Raw genomic sequence first — 18308 nt, 5'->3', positions numbered from 1 at the left:
TTTTAGTTTTATTGGTTAGTATTCCCTTCAAGAATACTAAAGATCAGAACAAGGATAAATGCTGCAATGAAACTTTTTTGTTGTTTTCTTCTTTGGTTGGTTGGTTCATTTCTCACAAAATGCACACAGCCATGCAACAGCAGAGCTGATACTTCATGGGGAGCACTAACTTTGCATCTACCTTTGTGTACCCCAAGTTCCAACCTTTAGTTGGTATGACTGAACATGCTCCCAAACTTAAAACCAGCAGAAACAATAAGCACAGGCTCTACAGAAACAAAGGAAAATTCACATTTTTCTTAAACTACTAGCTGCTGCTTAAAGTTTTACTTGGCTCAAAGAGCTTGCTTACACTAAAGAATATAGCAGTGACTATTCTGCACAGTATCATTATTAACTTAGTTTTAACCAGAAGTGTAACTAATGGCACATCTAAGAAGAAAGGAATGAGTTAAATTCCAGCTTAGCAGAGTAGATAAATGTTTGGGCTCTGGAATCAGATCTCCCGGCTTAAAATCTTTAAAAGGTCCTAGGCAAGTTACGTAACCTCGCTGAGCCTCAGTAAAAATGGGAGAAATAGTAATGCATATTTTATGGTAGGCTTGGTGCCCTAATGAGTAAATCTCAACTGTCAGTGGCTTAACCAATTAAAACAGTGTATCTTGTTCCCTGTATGGTCTAATGAATATCCCCAGTTGGATGGCTCTTCTGCAAATGGGCTCCTTTTATTTTGTGGTGTTATCTTCTTTAGTATGTAGAGCCCAAAGATGCCACCCTGTGCATTTGCATGTGTGCACGTGCACATGTGTATGTTGAGGAAAGGGGAGGGAGCATCACCATTTCAGCCAGCCAGAAATAGAAAAGAGCATGGAGGACTGTGCATGGAAGGTGTACATGGTTCTAGACCGGAAATAGAACATTTCACAGCTGTTCACGTTACATTGGTCTAAAGTCAGCCACAAAGCCATAAGCAACTACAAGATAGAGTACAAAATGTAGTCAGAAACCAAGAAATCAGGCTCTGGTGAATATCTAGTAGCTCTGCCAGAATTCTGTACCTCAAGTGTTCTTGCAACATTTAACATAGAGTAAAACTTGTAAAATCCGTGGAACTTTGCCTTGCAATGCAGTAATTATGAACCAGTTTTTGCATTAATACTACTTTTTCATTATCTCTAGTGTTAACGTTCACAATTAATTCTAAAACATGAGGCTTCTACAAACAAGCTGGCCAATCAGTTACTACTCAGGAGAACAAGAAGCCTGCATCCTTGGAAATTCAATTATCAAGGTATTCATTCAGTGGCTTAGCTCTTAGTGTTTTAGGGAGAGCTATACACCCAGATCAATTCAAAGAAGATACCACATATTTAAATATTTATATGAAAAAATAGCCAGAGTAATGTGAACCTTTCAACTCAACAGAATGGAGTCTCCATTGCTCTTGTTATCTCTGCTCTCAGATCCTAAATTATTTCCCTTAATTGATAGCACGTAAATTAGATATGATATGTCATTCATTGGCATTTCATCAGAACTGCTTTGTGATTTGGGGGATATCTTTATTGCCTCTTCAATGTTTTATTAATTTTTATAAAGTTATTTGAGGCTTTGTTTTTCTGTCATATCTCTATTTTGAGTCTAGCATTTTGAGGGCAGCAACTATCTAGTTTTTCACATCTATGAGAAGAGACACTAGGTTTTGGTAGGTGCCTAGTATCTCTGGGAGAATTTTGAGGGCAGGATTTTATTTTATTTTATTTTTATTCTATTCTATTCTATTTTATATCTAACACATTGCATTAAATGTTGCAGGTGCCTTCTAAGTGCTTGCTTATTTGATTCTTTGTAGCCCTGCCGCATCATGGTCAAGGACAGACTTCTAGTCTGACTACCATATGGTAACCTGTGGAACACTGGGCAAGTTACCTACATTTTCTAAGGCTCAATGTCTTCCACTATGAGTGGAGGAAATAGTGGTACCTACCTGTGAATTTGAGGGTAAGTATAAAGTGAGATAAAAACTGAGCAGGTGGTAACTGCTCTTAATATTACTTCTTCTTCTCTCTTTCTTCTCCTTCTTCTCCTTATTATTATTATTATTATTATTATTATTATTATTATTATTATTATTATTTTAGTAGTAGTAGTAGTAAATGGCTGAGGGTTCTTGGAAAAAGTAGGATGATGAATAAAAACAGACAGGAGGAAAAGAGTTGACACCAGAATTAAATATCTCAAGAATACCTGAATCACCAGAGCTGATAAAATAAGTCCAGCAGCAGATAAGGCAAACCATCACTTTTTATCTTTCCAGAATCCTTTCACTTCCAAGATGCTAGATCACTGTTAAAGCACACTGGAAAACTGTTAGTGGGCAGGCTAACAACCAGATTTTAGAAGAGTTAGGATGATTAATTACCCTTACCCTAGAGAAAGATACAGAGCACAGAGGGAAGAAGCACTTCTTTTCTTAACCTGGTTTTAAATAAGCCCATGGAAAAAACGGGCAACACCTCTATTTGTGCTATTGTTTTGGTAGAGGTGATGATTATTTATCAGTATTATCTCAGGATGTGAAATAGATCTTATATAAGTAACCTGACTGAATCACACAGTCCTTTGACATCCTAACTTGTTCTTGTTGACAACCTGCAGGGTGAGTGCCCATTAGAAGTCTGAGTATTACTGAATTAGTAAAAAGCATTAAAACCAGCAGAAGAGTCCTTAGCCCACTTGGGATAGCTGAGAAGATGAGTAAAGTTTTCACTCTAAGCGTCAAGGCTCCTTAAACTTCAACATTAAAGGCAGCCCTGAAAGGAATAATGCTTTCCTTCCTCCTGCTTCCCTCAAACTGTTTTCCCCCATGGCATAATTTTTGACCTTGTAAAATTCGGCAAAAGCGCTGTGAGCAAGGCTATAGCTTGTTCTGGAGTAGAAGTAAAGAGATGTGAAAGCTGGTCATGGTCTGTTTGACAGGGCAGGTCTAGGATGGGGGGCTGTTCCTTTTCATAACTTGTTTCTTAGGCATCTTCTGAGGCTCACTTTTCACACTGACTTGAAAATCCACAAAGAAGCCTTTTTTGACTAATTTATGTTAAAAAAAAATTAAGACACAAATATGTTGAATAAAGGTAAAGAAGAAAAACATGAGAACAGTGTTGCTTCCTTATGTATTTGGACCTTCCTGAATGTCATGCTTCTCTTGAAATACCAAAGCCTAGTTTCTACCTCATTCCTACAGCCCAGGTATAGGTTCTCTATAAGTTTACCTTAGGAATCAGAGGCCTGCTTTTTTGTTATAATTGCTTATAGAGCATGAGAGGAGATGAGCAATATTTGCCCCTGCTGGCCTCATGAACAGAGAAAGGGAACTGGCTCCCACCGAGCCTAATCACGCAGGTTTAAAGGGTTTGGCTCAGGCGGTGCCAAGGTGAAGGAGGGACAGGCCAGTTAAATGCTGGTCATTTTCCACTGTCTTCAGGGGAAAGGTCCCAGTGCCAGTCTCTGCAAAGGCTGGAAGACCCTGAGACAGATCTGCCCTGAAATCCAGCCAAAAAGAAAGCAAGATATGGTATCTATCCCTTTCTGAATCTGTTTATATCTGTGTTTCAGCCATCCCGGTATGCCTGGCTAATAATGCCCCCATTTGTATATCACCTGTATCTGTCCCTGTTTCTCCAGCGCCCATCCAAATAGCCTCAGGGCATTCCGAAAGCACCAGATCCTGCTAAGACGTAAATAATTAATCTCTCTTCACAGATTTCCATTTTAATTGATTTTCTTTACTGAAAAAATGCCCAAGGAGTGGTAAACAAAATGGGGAGGTTAAAGGACATCACATGGGGTGGCTCTGGGGACGCTGCTGAACAAAGGACCCTTCTCAATAATACCAATACTTCTGTACCTTTTTCATCCCAGCAAGCAGATAATGAAAACCCATATATTCACTAAGAGAAAAAAAGAAAAAAGAAAAGAAACAAGTTCTTATCTCTTCCTCAAGTGGAATTTTCCCTACAGGAAATGTCTGATTGTCTGATCTCATGGATGACATTTAAATAGGTGACACTTTGAGAATCCAAGGACAGCAACTATAATCAAGTCCAAACCCTACAAATTACAGAGAAGAAAACTGAGACCCTAGGAGGCAAGACCCAAAGTCAAGGGCAGTGAAAGAACTATAAATAAGCTCCGGATCACCAGACTCACAGATGCACGTTCTTCCCATCACACCATGCTTCCGTACAGGCTGGATTTCATTCTGTAAGAGGCAGAGGATCACCGTTGGAAAAACCAAGGTGTGAAATCCAGGTCAGCCATTGTGCAAGCTGCTTCATCTTGAAAGCCTCGCTTCCTTAAAAGAAGTTCAGAGACCAGCAGTACTACTAGCATCACCTGAGGGCTTGTTAGAGCTCTAGGATTCAGGCGCTCACCGCAAACCAACCTACTGGGAAACCTCATTTTAGCCAGACCCCCAGGAGATTGGCATGCACAACAAAGTTTGAAAAATATGACTTAAAATCAGTGATTCTCATTTCTGGATTCTCATTAGAATCACCTGGGAACTTTTTTTTTTTTTAATACTGATTCCTGGGCTTCACCCCAGAGGTTCTCAGTGATGATGCTTGGGCATCAGCTATAACTCATTTTACAGGGTTATCAGGTGAATTCAATTATATAACTAGTATGGAGGCATCCACGTGCACTAGCTACCAGCCCTTCCCACCCATAGGTTCTGTTAAAGATTACAAGGGCTAACGTTTACAAAGCACTTGATATATACCCAGCATAAACTATGTGCTCAAAAAGTGTTATTTCTTTTTTCTTTTTCTCCTCCTCTTCCCCTTTTCTTTCTCCTTCTTTATAGCATCATGTATAAGTTAGAGCAAGCATTCCACCTTGGAAATGTCAAAAATTTTGCTACTTGTTTACTCAGTCATTTTTTTGAATAAATAAAATTTAATGAGTTCATGGGATGTTCCTGGCGCTGTTCTATGCACTGGCCAAACAACCAAAAACCCTCATACACCATAAGCTCTATGAAAACAGAAACTTTGTTACTTTGTTTCTGTTTCCACTACACACCCAGCCCTGTGTTGCTCAGTCCAATGCCTGCTTTATTACAGGAAGCAGAACAAATAAATGTTGAAATACATATCCCAGAAAAGCAGTAAGTACTGCAGTCAACTATTTGGGGAGAGGGGGGACAAAATCTTTTTCTTTGAATATCTACAATAAAGGAAGGGTTAAATGATTTCTTCTTAGTTCAATTTTTTAAATTTTGAAAATCTATTATGTTCCTCTTGAAATCAATGATAGATGACATTGTCAAATTATCATCTCCCCCCACCCCCCCCCCAAAAAAACAGTATTCAGAGTATTTAAGTAAGAAATCATAACTGGAGTCTAAGCAGTCTCTGGTCAGACACACTACTGATTGAATTGTCCCCCATCTCTATCCTGTGGATGAGAAGAACAGAACAGTAAAGATACAGGAAGGACTGCTTCAGGGAGATTACAATCAAGGATTTATATTTTAATATCTCCACACTTTGTCTGATCAGAAGATTATTATTCATTGTTTCTAACTGCTCCATTTCTGGATCTGTTCGTAAATACACATCACAGGAACATTTTCCAAAGCTCTGTCACAGGATTATCTCCATTTTTTGTGCTTTTCCATGTAAAAGCCCCCAAAGGAATTGTCAGCAACTCAAAATAATGATTATGTAAATGAAAAAAAAAATCCTGCTTTTAAACCAAAGAAGGGCAAAGCTATTTAGAGCAAGAATCTCCGCCGCGCACCAGGCAGGGCTTAGCGGCCCTCCTTTCCTCCCCGCTCCTCTCTCTTCTAAAATCCAGGGGACATTCTCTCCAGGGCACACCCACTGCACCCTGTAGTAGATTAAGGGCCAATTGCCAATCAGTACATTCACCCTTTATCATAAAATTCAAACTCTTCTCCATTTTCTGGCACTTGTGTCAGGCCACTGAACGTTTGTTTCATCTTTTGTGGCTGAATACACATTTTGGTTGGAAGACAAAAAAGCCCTCCTGATAGTACAATAAACACACACACACACACACACACACACACACACACACAGGCAGAAAAAAAATTTTCTATCTCCATTGAGCTTAACAATCAGCAGGGCCCAAATTACCTCTTATTAACATTTATTTTACAAAAGAGGCAGGGTATAATTTGGTGATAGATTCAGATTTGGAGAGGAGCTATAATCAGCCTCCTGAAGGGCTCTGCCTGAAGTACACGGTTGCTATTTTTTGTAATTATATTTCTCGGCCCTCCCCCCGCCCCCTCCCCAGTCTGGAGAGTCTTTCACTCCCATCTCTGGTGCTTGGATTTCTCCCTCCCCCACAATCCCCTTCTTTCTCTCCTCAGCAGCCCCCCTTCTCTTTCCCTTTCTCTCTTTAGGCCTTTTTGAATAATGCAGGCTCTTTCAATAGCCCAGGCAGGCTTGAAGATTAGGAAGCCTGTTTGTGGAGATGGGGGCTGGCTGAATGGGAGCAAGAGGCCCCACTCCCCTGGCAAACAAGGCCCTGGGAACCAGTCCAACTGTGGAGAGCATGTGCTGGGGGGGCTGAATAGGCAAGCAGCAGGCTGGCCCATATGTCAGCCTGTGCCACAAAGACACCCCTGCATATCTAGCATGACAAACAGGATTACCGAAGACAATTAATCTGGCACGCTTTATCAAAATCAAGCACTGACCCCCGACCTCTCCCCTCGGTCTGCGGCAGATGCCACGCTCCAATTCAATAGACCTTGAGTGTTCCCTTTTTCACTTCTGAAAAGAATCCAAGGCCTGAATAAGCCTGGCATGGACTAATTGCAACCACTGTGTGATGGTGACGGTCCTAATCAAAGAGGACGAGTCTACCTTTTCTCCCACTTTTAATGGACACGCTGGCCAGAGCTCCCTGTCTTAGGCAGAAAGCAAAAGAAACGTATCAATTTTACTTTTCTTCTTTTCCTCTGCTGCCTGCAGCTCAATGGGGCTGGGAGAAAGGGACAGAGAAGCAGGTAGCTGCTCTTCTGTTGCTTATTGCCTGATGTTTGGGAGTTCATTCTAGTGGGAGAAGGCCCGCCAGTGGCTGAAGATCAGAATGGTCTTCATGAATTTGTTCATCCTTCCCTGGTACTTTATGGGAGAGATACTAATACAGCAAAAGAGTCACGGGGCTTCCAGAATCACAAAATCTCAAATCTTGACTCCATCTAGTCCATTGTGTTATTTAATCCAATTTATCTAAATTTCCACATCTGCACTCTTTTTTGACCCTGGTAAGAGAAACCCCGAATTTGTTTCTGTTAAGGATATTCACAAAATTGCTTAGATCAATTTATAAATGAGAGCCCTTTGTAGGAAGAAAATATTTGTTATTCTACTTGAAGCTTTTAAGGTTTGAGAGACCAATGAAAGAAAGGAAGCCTTTGGCCATATCTTCTCCTACTGGTAAGGGGCTGTGGGAGAATATGGAGGTCAATTAAGCATAGATGACATTTAAACATTTCTCTGTTCCCCACAATTCTTTACCCAGAAATCGGCGCAAATCCTCTAAGTATGCAGAAGCAGGAAACAGGTTAACTCACATGAGTTGGTTTGACCTTGGTGACCTGTTGGTTACACACCTGAATACTTTCTCAGTTCTGATTCCACACGTTTTTCTCTAGTAATAAATGAGAAACTACTGCATGATGTAATGCAGCTTTTCTTAAAGCCGCAGGCTCAGACTACTTGTGTCATGATCACCTAGAAAATCCATTAAAAACACAGATTGTTTGACTTCATGGTGAGACAGGAGGGAAGGGGGCAGGTCACAACCTTTAAAAGAATGACACAGGGCTTCCCTGGTGGCGCAGTGGTTGAGAGACCGCCTGCCGATGCAAGGGAAGCGGGTTCGTGCCCCGGTCCGGGAAGATCCCACCACATGCCGCGGAGCGGCTGGGCCCGTGAGCCATGGCCGCTGAGCCTGCGCGTGTGGAGCCTGTGCTCCGCAGCGGGAGAGGCCACAACAGTGAGAGGTCCGCGTACCGCAAAAAAAAAAAAAAAAAAGAATGACACAGCCATTAAACATACAACAAAAATGGGTTAGAACCAGTTAGGCCCAAGATGTCAGAAAATTTGACTTCCAGTAGACCTTGAGCCTTATTATACACTCATTGTAATACATTAGCTAAATGACACACCCACCAAAGCCATGAAAGTTCCAAGGCTGACTATACAAGGCCAAAAAGTGTGCGTTGGCTTAATTCCTGGAAATCCCCACCCCTTCCCCTACATAGCTCATATGAAATTACCCGGCCCACAAAAGCTAACCACCCCCCGCAGCCGGGGGTGGCGTGGCGCTGAACCGCCTCCGTCCTACGGGGTGTGTATCCCTCTAAATAAACTCGCTTTCACCGTTGGGTGCTCTTGAATTCCTTCCTGAGTGAAGCCTAGGACTCTCGCTTGGTAACCCGTCCCAGGGACTCACCCAACACCTGGGGTGCGACGGTTCTCTCGCTCCTCCTTCTAATGCAACACTGGGACCTAATGCCTCTGGGACTCTCGGCTTGAGCCCATGTCTGCCTTTTCACCACATTCCCTAGATGACTTTTGTGCACACAAACGTGAAGTAAAAATCAGAATAGAGGCTGGGACCCACCTTCCTCTGAGGAAACAGCCGACATCCAGCTCAGCAAAACTGCGTTAAGGACGTTTCCCGGAAAGTATCCACTTAAATGGCAGGAGCTCGAGCTTTCGTTTCTTCTCGTAGTGACTCAGCACATTGTAGCCAATCAGCCACGGCCATAATCCGCTGACCCTAACCAATGAGAATTAAGCTCTTTGAATGTCCCCTTTTAGGCTTGTAAACTTTACTGTTACCTTTCTGAGATGAGCTCCTTACCGCTCTGTTTTGAAGGCGTCTGTTTGCAAGCACGTTGATTCTTACTCTATAAAATACTCATATCAGATAAGATCTCTGAATTTTCAGTTGGCACTAATATCTGAGAATTGATGTCGGAGAAAAAGATAAGAAGGTCAGCTAGTCTCTTGGTTCTAGGTATATTTGAAGCTAAACTAGCTCTGTCATCATGGTTGAGTCATCCACAATACTTCAGTTTCTTCATCCATAATGAAGAATTGGGTATTGGATCAAGATTTCCCCTGCCCAATCTAGCTTTGAAACACGTTGTTTCTCTTAATCTGATTTTCTATGAGTTCCTTCTGTATCTGCCTGTCTTCCTAGCTCCCTTTCAGTCATATAATTTAGATGCTGTGCAAGATCGCTAAGAAGGTACTAGAGCTACAGGCTGTATGATTTCGGGCACAGTTGCTGTGTGATTTTCTTTCTGGGCTAGTCAGTAAAATTGAGTGGAAATGATTAAAGCTTAACTATCAAGAGAAGACAGATTGTTGTTAAACAATATTTGAATAAAATCAGAGCACCAGGAAGTAGTGCTTGTATTAACTCAACTTGAAGAAACTGAAGATGAAGAACATTTTTCTAAAAGGTATGGGAGTCCAGGTATAAAAGTGGGCAGGGAATTGTTGTCACCTCAGGTCCATCTGAGTTTTCCTAAGTCCTTGCCCAGTATAGGTGCCTGACTCTTGGGCATTAAACCTTGAAAAGTACTGGGGCTCTACCCTCAAGGAATTTCTCTGCTGATGTCATTTCAACCGAGGCTGGTGGGAGATTACTACTATCTGTATGCATGTTCACTGTAGGATTACATAGCCCCCTTGCACTGACGTTCATTTTTCTTGAGCACAGAATTCTCCCTTAAAAAATATGAAAATCTGTTTTACTGCATTTATATTGGAAAATATTTGCAAGTAAGTTATTAATTAGTTTAGGGACTTGCAAGGTCGAAGATCAGTAAGATTGTCTCCAACTAATGTTAAGCATCTAGTATATATAAGACCCCTAACATATAGAAAAGCATTTCTAGAAAAATGATGCATAAGTGAGGTAAAAGAAGAACATAAAAAAATATATTTATTTTAGAAGGAAAAAGTGATTTTTTTTTCTATAAGTCTTCAGAAAGAAATAATATATATCTGTTTGTTTTTTGTCTTGTGACAAGAGGCATAAAACTAGAAAGAAAGATAGATACATCAATAGATAGATAATTTCAGACTGAAGAGAAGATTTGAGTGTAACCATTAAGCACAGGGTTCTTAGTCAATAAAAATTTGGTCAGTAAGCACTTAACTAGACAGTTCTGGCCTGTAGAAAATAGTTCTAAAACTATTTTCCATTCCTGACTTTCCAGCTTTACTAAACAATTCTGGTATTTGGATGATATAAAGAGACCCAAATCACCCAGACCTAAGTGTATACACATGGATGGAGGTGGTCATGTGCTAGTTATTAAAATGATCCTGGGCAAAGCTAATTTTGCTGGACTGAGTGACTGAGATAAAACGAAGTCCCGCCCTCACTTTGTCGAGAGAAGTTAGGGATGGGATTTCAGGCTGGCAGAGCTCCAGATGGAAGGAATCACTGTATGGTGTCCGTGATTGCTACAGGGTTCTTGTCCTGGGGTAAACAATAGCTTAATGCCGATAAAGCAAGAGGAGATTGTCCTTGATAAGCCAGCTGCTCCAGGCTCAGCTTACTGGGGTCAGGCGCATAGTATCTCTTTCATACAACCTCTCAGTTTGGAGACAAATTCAGATGCTGGCGCTATTCCCTCGTTTACAAATCTAGGATCCTGTCCATGCTGTGTTTCATTTCTCATGAGTGTTTCAGCAGAAAATGCACCTGAGTATAAACCTAAAGCCCTTGCAACATCTGGAAAACCTTGGAGTAACCCACTACCACTTGAGAGATGGAAAATATCCCTACCCGCACCCCCTTTATCTTCCCTCTTTAGAATCTTTAAAGGGCAAGCCCCACACCCCTACCCCATGAATGTGGAGATAAACTGCTGCTTAGATAATTCACTGTCAAAAATACTGAGCACACTTTAGTGGGATGGCAGTCGTAATGGTCTTTTCAAGTGCTGCAGCACGAAAGCTGAGCCTATCAAGACTTTTTGGCAGGCTTTTCGTTTAACTTGTCATGTTATATATTGCAGAGGTGCAATTCGGGATCAGTATAAATCAGCTTAGAGGACTCAGGGAAGCTGTGGGAAAGAGTTGCATCAGCAACACTTGGGCTAAACAGGAGGTGGCAGCATTTTAACATCATCAGGCACACGCACGTCCAGCACACACACACTTGCCATGATCCTTGGGTTCTTCTCTACATTCCTGATGGGTAGTTTACCGCTTCATGCTTATTGCATCAAGGAAGCAGAACAAAGTGAGGTTTCTTTGGAGTGATTGCACTGGACACTCAGAGGCTCAATTGGCAAAACTTACAGCAAATAGGAAACCATGGCACTGGGCTGAAAACATGTATAGTAGTGTCAGAAAGTTGCCTATTTTTCATTCTTAGTGAAAACCCCAGTGTTAGAGGTACATAATATATCAAATTAAGCCTAGAAAGGGATAGACAGTTTCCATTTTCTCTGTTTCCAAGAGAACTTTATGGAACTAACTTATAACAATGGGAAAACCCTGAGAATAAGAAAATTGTGGTCCAGTATGGATTCCACTGTGAACCCTTAGGTTATAAGGAAAGCCAAAGAGCTTATGTTTAACGTCTGACTCCCTAGGTTAACTCCTAGCTCCACTACTAGCTAGCTTATGACCTAGGGCAAATCTCCAAGCCTCAGTTTCTTCATTTTTAAACTGGGGTAATAAATGCACCTCTGTGATAGGTTGTGATGATTTGTGAGATCATATATGTAATCCCAGTGCGTGGTTCATACCAGGTGTTCAATAAATGTTATCTTTATGATTATTACTATTACTATTTTTACATTATTATTCTCAAAAATGTTGCATACATTATCTAATTTTATTTTTACAGTGATTCAACTCCTTCTTTTAGGTAACCTTACAGCACAGTAAGGAGAGAGCCAGAAAAGAAATTAATTGCATTTTAATCTCAATCATAATTTGCTACGAATAAAGACAATGTTGGTTTGTTATGGGCACACAGAGCTCTTCTGCCTTATGGGTAGTAAAAGAAATGCTGGAATACAGGACTCCTGTGAAACCCAAAGGATGACAAAAATCAACTCAAAGGATGAGCCCTTCACAAGAGAAACCCTGCTTAATTTTATACAAAGCCAGGCAGTTGACTATATTTTCTAGTCAACCGTATCCCCCATCCATTAGCTCCTTATCTGAGAGAATGCTTCTCCTGAAATTAATCTGACCTAAATTTGTCATACATGTTCTCTAGTGAAGGTAATTATCAATACACTATTTAAAAGAATGACCTTCCAGGGAGAACAAACCAACATTGGCCAAAAAGGCTCAAGTAACACTGCCTGCTAAGAAGTGGGGTGTTTTACTTATGACTTTTGTTTTTGGTAAAATGTCTGAAGTCTCATAATTGTCTCATAGTAACAACTGCCACCATTTAGGATATTTTTTTGGTATAGTACATGTAAGATTACACCACGCATGAGAAACCAAGCTTCATGTATGACCTCAGCTATCATGAAGATCATCGTGACTATTTCATCTCATCCCCCAGATGTCTTTTAATTGCCACATCTAAAGCAATGCTATAGCTGTATGTTACAGATTTGAATCTGTTCTTTTGTTCTAATGGCAATATCTGCTAGAGTTCCACTAATTCAGATGTGGAAAAAAAAAATCTGTCCTTCTAAGGTTGTCGAAATAGAAGGTAGTAACAGAATGGGTTTGTGAGAAAAACTCTTTCTCAACAACGCAGCTATTTATGATAAACATCTGAGCTGCCTCTCTTCCTCTCTTTGTAGTAGACCCTTGGCATTTAAGAAATACCTGCCCCAAGAGTTTTGCACATCCGAAAATTTAGAAATATATTTATGGCATGATTCCGTAAGTACTATCATGAATCAGTGATGACTAACATGACAGAGACACTCACTGTTTACTGAATGTCCATATGCTTCCTCCACATTTTTCAACCACCTTAAAGTTAGGATGATGTGAATACATTATCTGGCCGACGGGCCATAATTGGAACTCATGTGTGTCTCTAATGGGCGGGATAATTTAAGAACTACATTGAAATTCTCCTTTCTCTTTCACTGTCGTAGAGAAAAAGATCACAGAACCTGCAGGAGGGAAACAGCCTGGATCCCTGAGTCACTGAAAATAGCTTCCCTACGGAGCTACTAACTAACCCCACATAAGCATTGTGTGCATGATCAATAAACTTTGTGTTTGTTCCTACTTCAAAGCTAGCGTATCCCGACGTATAACTAGCATATAATCCTAGCGTATAACTACCAAGAAAATAGAAAATAGAAAAATAAAAAGCGTAATCTCCACAACATTTCATAGTAAACAGCACAAGTTCATAATCTTGTTTCTGAGATCACACCTCTACATCTACTGATGTCATTTCAGCCAAACTCTTGGGATGCCCAGGGCTCTTTCAGATCTGACTGATGCATGGAGAAAACCTGGACAGTAAATCTCAACTCTATGCATGTTTTTCAAGCTAGATAATTTAAACTGACTTTCTATTACACTTCTCTCAACGTCATTAAGAATCACCAGTATAGGTTAACTGGAGGAATATTACTTTAAATTGAGAATAGAGATAACCCTGAGAAGTGGGTCATTGATGGTCAACAAAGTTTATTTACTACTAAATGAACTTTTTCCATCAGCCTTGTAATGTACACATATTCCAAAGATGTGGTCTGAATCTTTGTGACTTTACCTTTACACCCTACCCAATGCCTGTTTTTGCTTGGCTTGAAAATATCTCAACTTTCTTATAATTCTAACTCAGGTATAATCTAATGTTATGTATCAGATGCATGGGATTATCTGTTCTCTAATTTCTTCCATCCTATCAGTCAGGGTCCAATCAGGAAACAGAAACCGCGCTTGTTGTCAATATAAGAATTGTTAACTGGGTATAAAGTTGTTTAATAGAGAATTCAAAAGGTAAGAAAAGAATACTAGGTATAACAGAGGTCGTATTTCAGGAAGTAGCCTCCATCCCTAGGGCTAGGGAACAGAAGGAAGAGGCCGGAATTATTACAACACAGAAGCTACGAGAAGACCAATGGGGTGGAATCACTTCCTCGGAGGAGGGGGAGGCACTGCTGATTTGAGCCAGTGTCCCTGAGCTTAGAGGAAGGGCCAGAGGACTGGGACCCAGACTTTCTCCCCTCTGAGGAGGGGGCACTGGCTGGCTCATGCTGCTCGGAGGTGAGGGTGGGGGCTATGAGGCTGCTTCTACAAGAGTCGTAAAAACTCTTGCGGATTCAGTTGCTATTACCGTCAGGAACTGCTGCTGCTGGAGTGAAGCAGCCTTGCTGGGCTGACGCAGGGACAAGAAACAGGTGAAAACAAAGCAGAGCACCAGCAGGAAACAAACATGATGGGCAAGTGCCTTCTCCCAACTTGTTATGTGGACACCTCCTGTTGCCTCCTCCCGACAAAGCCTATAGGGAGCTAGATAGCCAAGCAGAAATGATTTTAGAATCCCATTTCCATTATGAAAAGATAGAAAGGTAGGACTTCCCTGGTGGCGCAGTGGTTGAGAGTCCGCCTGCCAATGCAGGGGACACGGGTTTGTGCCCTGGTACGGGAAGATCCCACATGCCGTGGAGCGACTGGGCCCGTGAGCCATGGCCGCTGAGCCTGCGCGTCCGGAGCCTGTGCTCCGCAAAGGGAGAGGCCACAGCAGTGAGATGCCCGCGTAAAGCAAAAAAAAAAAAAAAAAAAAAAAAGGTAGATTTGGTGCTGTGAAACAATAACTAGAATTTGACAGATATTTTCCTGTAGAATTTATTTCCTAATTTACTTTGGAAATAATTGTCTCTCAGCAATTAAAAAAAAATTGATTCTGACAATTATTTTTCCTTCCTCACATATACACTAGCCGTATTAAAAAATTTCTAAATTCTATGCTTTGATTCAATTTTCTTTTTACAATAGAAATAGTACCAGTATTAGAAATAATAAATCCTAGCCTAAGAATAAGAAAACCTGGGTCCTAATCGTCTACTCATTATGTGATCACTGGAAAATTATGTAACGTGTCTGAGAGTTAATTACCTCATGAGGATATTATTAAATTATAAAAATATAACGTGACATAATTATTTATCTTCTGTACTGTGACAGTCATGAGAATATACCTAGTAGACCACAACGACAGTTGTAGACACACAACGGCAGATGCTCTGCTCTGAAATCCATCACAGCATTTGCACTGAGGCCATACTGCCCATGGGTTGCTCCAGACTGAAGATTGTGCCTAAGTTATAACACTAAGGTTGGCCTGTTTCTGGGAGATAAGGGACTTCTATGACAGCCTGCTTGATCTCAAGGACTCTCCAGCAACCTGATTGAATTTTCCTTAGACTAGATGGTAATCTAGGATGCTTCCACTCAACCTCCCTTTTCTCTCTCCTTCACTGGTGATTAAACTTGCATGGTGGCCTGATGTCTCTTCCAAGTTTACTAGCTTCCTCTCCATTTTCTCTCATAGGCTTTTCCCCTAATGCAACCCTTGAATGTCTAATCCCATCTTGACATTTGCTTTGCAACCTTGTTTGTGTTTCTTAACTTGTGATCCATAAACTGTGTGGACCAGAAGCACCTGGAGTACATGGTTGAAATGCATTTCTCCAGATCTCACATGAGAGTCCCTCAGTCAGAATTTTCTGAGGTTGGGGAAAGCTTTCTGTATTTTTAAGTAGTTCCCAAGGTTATCATTATTAATGTTAAATTTTTAATTATACTGCCATACCAACATCTCTTTCAACACTGTAATGATTACACACCCTTCTTTTCTTGCTTGTATGATTTCTGACAAGAATTCCACTGTAATTCTTATCCTTGTTCCTGTAGAGATAGGGTATTGTCTTTTCCTCTCCCTTACTTTTTTTTTTTTTGTCTTTGGTTTTCTGCAGTTTTTTTTTTTTTTTTTTGCGGTACGCGGGCCTCTCACTGTTGTGGTCTCTCCTGTTGCGGAGCACAGGCTCCGGATGCGCAGGCTCAGCGACCATGGCTCACGGGCCCAGCCACTCCGTGACATGTGGGATCTTCCCGGACCGGGGCACGAACCCGTGTCCGCTGCATCGGCAGGCGGACTCTCAGCCACTGCGCCACCAGGGAAGCCCTGCAATTTGAATATGATTTGCTTAGACATGAGGGATTTCATCACTGCTATTCGGGATTTATCCTGCTTATTGTTTCCTAAGCTTCCTGAATATGTGTTTTGATGACAGTCAGTAATTTTGGAAAGTCCTTGGCCATTTCTTCTGCTTTACCCTTTCTTTCTTCTCCGTCTGTTGTTGCCATTATGTCTATGTTACACCTTTTGAAATTGTCCCACAGTTCTTAGACATTCTGTTTTTTGCTTTTTTAATTATTTTTTTTCTCTGCATTTCTGACTAGGAAGTTTCTATTGACCTGTCATCAAGTACAGTGATTCTTTCTTTAGCTATGTCTAGACAACTGATGAACACATCAAAGACACTCTTCATTTCAATCACAGTGTTTTTGACTTCTAGCATTTCCTTTTCAGTCTTTCTTAGAACTTTCATCTCTCTGCTTCCATTACCTATCTTTTCTTTCATATTGACTACTTTTTCCATTAAACCCTTTAACCTGTTTATCATACCTGTTTCAAAATCCTGGCCTGATAATTCCAAAATCTCTGTCATACCTAAGTATGTTGACCGCTGTGTCTCTTTATATTGTGTTTCTTTCTTGCCATTTGGAATGTCATAATTTCCTGTCAAAAGCTAGACATGTTATATCAAGTAATAGGAACTGAAATAAATAGGCCTTTAGTTTGAGGATTTTTGTTAATCTGGCAATGAATTGTGCTGTGTTTAATGTTTGCTGTAGATGCCAGAGGCTTTAAATTCCTCTAGTGTCCTTGTTTTTTTGTCTTCCCTCTTTATTTCAGGCTTCCATAAGTGCTGCTTCTCAGAGAGAGCCAGTGTTTTACAGTTCTTTCAGTGGAATCCATTTTATTAAGTTGGGATTGTGTTAGTGTGGCGGGAAAGTGAGGAGGGGGTATATTCTATAATCTTGGATTAAATCTGTGAATTTTCATGGGCCTGTGTCTCAGGGCCATGTCCTTCACAAACATTTACATCCCTCTGCCTCCTACTCACTATCCTGGCTGCAACATTGTCAGTTGATTTTCTGAACAGTTGATTCTGGTTTTTGTTTTCCCCTTAGTTGAGACAAGAAGGCTGGAAGGAGGCTGATGTGGAAGAAATTTTCTTCCTCCTGCTGAGATAAAGCTGTGGCAAAATCCTTTCTCCTGAAGAATGGGCTTTTGTTACAGAGAAGGCTCCAGGTGTACTTTACAATGTTGACTCATCCCCTTCCCCTGCCAGAGCTACAGGGGATGTTCCCTGTACCTTCCTAGAAATAAAGCCCATGCAAATGTGGACCACCCCCGAAGACTGCAGCCCTCCAGGAGTTCAAACTCTAAGTCAACATTCAGCAGTTCATCCAAATTACCATGTAAGTGTTCCTACCAGTTTATGGCTCCAACAGCTTCTGCTCCAGGTAAGAAAATCTCAGCTGTACCTCTGGATGAACTTCCCTCTCTTCCTAGATATTAAGATAGTGGTTCTCAAATGGGTTTAAGAAAAATCATTGATTTTCACTTTGTTTAGCTTTTTCTTGTTGTGAGGTTGAGAATGATGATTTCTAGGATATTAACATGCTGGAGGTGAAACCAAAGGTCATAGCCAACATCTGTGATTTCAAAAATCAACAAATATGGATTCAGTAGCTACAAAAAAATTACCATAGGTGGTAGAGTAATGAACTAAGGACCATATCTCTGTCATCAACTTCACAGGAAATATGAGACACCCACCACCTTCAGATAGCTAAGATTATCCTATATCCTCAGGTCCAAATTGTTCTTTTCCCACCAGCACTCTGGTCTCATGACCTTGGAATATATGACATTACAACTCACATTAAGGCAAATCTATGAGGGCAAGAGATCTACTTAGTTTGAAACTCTAGAAAAGTTTCAGGTCTGGGCTGCTGCTTTATCTGAAGTGTAGCTTCTTGTAAAACTTTCCGCAACACTCTGTGTTAATTCTTAGTGTAGCATTTATTACATATACATTTCTGTCTTACCACTAACCAGTAAGTGCCTTGAGGAAAGGAACTCATTTTATTTAGATATGTATCTGCAGAATATGGAAAATTCTGTAAAATAGAGGAAGCCCAATAAGTATTTAATAA

The 18308-nt window shown here is 40.8% G+C and overlaps 1 long non-coding RNA gene across 1 annotated transcript in view; it reads right to left on the bottom strand.

The window, feature by feature from the left end:
• The window catches only part of LOC132431796 (uncharacterized), an 88023-nt gene extending 72125 nt beyond the window's left edge, over window positions 1-15898 (bottom strand). Inside the window, exons 1-2 of the long non-coding RNA XR_009520797.1 lie at window positions 15866-15898; window positions 8671-8829 (exon numbers count right to left, since the gene is read on the bottom strand). This is a non-coding gene — a long non-coding RNA (uncharacterized lncRNA). The remainder of the gene's footprint in view (window positions 1-8670; window positions 8830-15865) is intronic.
• Between the last annotated feature and the right edge of the window lie 2410 nt (window positions 15899-18308).

This window comes from Delphinus delphis, chromosome 10 (genome assembly GCF_949987515.2).
Source record: "Delphinus delphis chromosome 10, mDelDel1.2, whole genome shotgun sequence".
NCBI classification, from domain to species: Eukaryota; Metazoa; Chordata; class Mammalia; order Artiodactyla; family Delphinidae; genus Delphinus; species Delphinus delphis.
The sequence above is the reverse complement of the archived record's forward strand: the minus strand, read 5'-3'. Positions and strand labels throughout refer to the sequence as shown.